At 45.9% G+C, this 2,271-nt stretch overlaps 1 pseudogene; it reads left to right on the forward strand.

Moving 5' to 3' along the window:
- The first annotated feature begins 567 nt into the window (after positions 1–567).
- LOC140528717 (alpha-enolase pseudogene) lies at positions 568–1,870 on the forward strand (annotated as a pseudogene).
- The last annotated feature ends 401 nt before the right edge of the window (positions 1,871–2,271 follow it).

Below are 2,271 nucleotides of genomic sequence, written 5' to 3' on the forward strand. Positions count from 1 at the left end.
TGTACAGCACAATTGACAGAGCATTAGGCCTAGAGTCGATAACAACTGAGTTCAAATCCAACCTCTGACACTTTTGCCTCATTTTCTTTCGTTGCAAAATGGAGATGATGACACCTACTTCCCAGGTTATTATGGGCATCAAATAAGAATCACATTTCTAAAGCGCTTTGCAAACTTTTAAGCCTCATTAAAGTGCTATCAATTATTATCATTATTGTTATTTATTAAGCGCCTACTATGTACTAGGTGGGGTGTTGGATGTGTTCAGGGAGGAGCAATACCATTGGTATGAAGGCTGCTGAGCTCTTTTCAGGGCTCTTTCCACCTTTGGTATCCACCTGTTCCACCCAACTCTTACCTGTGGCTCCTAGTAGCTGCAGCATGCTCAGGCGCCACACTCCAGTAATCTGTTTTGGTAGGCAGGCCAAACCAGGTTGAGGGTAATCAAGGGTCTCAAAACCATTGGTGACTTATGAGGGTGTCTATCCCAAGCAAGTGAAGACTTTGCCCCATCCCCGGCCTCTGTTCTCTGAGCCCAGTGGAGAAAGCCCTATTCAGAAACTCAACATGTCTATTTACAAGATCCAGGCAAGAGAGATCTTTGACTCTCATGGAAACCCTGCTATACAAGTTGATCTCTACACTGAAAAAGGTCATTTCTGAGCTCCTGTGCCCAGTGGTGCTTCTGCTGGTATCCATGAAGCCCTGGAGCTCCAAGACAATGATAAGACCCACTACATGGGGAAAGGTGTCTCAAAAGCAGTAGAGCACATCAGTAAAACTATTGCCCCTACCCTGATTAGCAAGAAATTAAATATTGTGGAGCAGGAGAAGATCGACAAACTGATGATAGAGATGGATGGCACTGAGAATAAATCTAAATTTGGTGCAAATTCCATTTTGGGAGTGTCTCTGACTGTTTGTAAGGCCAGAGCTGCTGAGAAAGGTGTTTCCCTGTACCGTCATATTGCTGACCTTGCAGGCCACAATGAAGTCATCCTGCCAGTTCCAGCCTTCAACGTGGTCAATGGTGGCTCCCATGCTGGTAACAATTTGGCTATGCAGGAGTTCATGATCCTCCCTGTTGGAGCAGCAAACTTTAAGGAGGCCATGTACATTGGAGCTGAGGTCTACCACAACCTGAGGAGTGTGATCAAGCAGAAATATGAACAAGACACCACCAATGTAGAGGATGAGGGTGGCTTTGCTCCTAACATCCTGGAGAATAAAGAAGCTCTGGACCTGCTGAAGAATGCTGTTGGTAAGGCTGGCTATGCTGATAAGGTGGTAATTGGCATGGATGTGCTGCTTCTGAATTCTTCAGATCTGGGAAATATGACTTGGACCTCAGGTCTCCTGATGATTCCAGCAGATGCATCTCCCATTCTGAGCTTGGGGACCTCTACAAGAGTTTCATCAAGGATTATTCAGTGGTGTCTATTGAAGATCATTTTGACCAGGATGATTGGGAAACTTGGAAAAATTTAACTGCTACTGCCGGCATCCAGGTGGTAGGAGATGATCTCACAGTGACCAGTTCCAAGTGAATTGAAAAGGATATGAACAAGAAGGCCTGCAATTGCCTCCTGCTCAAAGTGAACCAGATTGGCTTCATGACTGAATCTCTCCAGGCATACAAGCTGGCCCAATCCAATGGTTGGGGAGTAACAGTTTCCCATCATTCTAAGGAGACTGAAGATACCTTCACTGCAGACCTGTGGTGGGTCTCTGTACTGGGCAGATCAAGACTGGTGCCCCCTGCCAATTTGAGCACCTGGCCAAGTATAACCAACTTCTCAGAACTGAGGAAGAGCTGGACAGCAAGGCTAAATTTGCTGGAAGGAACTTCAGAAACCCTTGGGCCAAGTAAGCTCTGTGGCTAAGAGGCCTAAGAGCTCACAGGCATCAGTCACCTCTATAGAAGTCTGCTCCTGTCCTAAGAATGGGTAGCACCAAGTACTAGATCAGTCTTGTTTGGGGGGCAGGGGTGTCTGCTGCTTAACTTCCCTCTCCCTTCAACATTTCTGTGGTGTTCTCATTGCTTCATTAGAACTATCTTATACCAGAGACTGCCTGATCATCTGGTTCTCTGTCAAAAGACCCTTTATCATCTTGTGATATCATCTTGTGATATCTTGGGATAGATTGACCTGTTCTCACTCCCAATCCTGGTGTTGATGTGTGGAGCCATGTACTTGTGATGCAGCCCCGACGAGCCCACAGACCAAATCCTTAGTGGCTTCTATGTGCAGAATAAAAGTACTCAGTAAA

Source organism: Notamacropus eugenii, chromosome 1, assembly GCF_028372415.1.
Source record: "Notamacropus eugenii isolate mMacEug1 chromosome 1, mMacEug1.pri_v2, whole genome shotgun sequence".
Classification (NCBI taxonomy): domain Eukaryota; kingdom Metazoa; phylum Chordata; class Mammalia; order Diprotodontia; family Macropodidae; genus Notamacropus; species Notamacropus eugenii.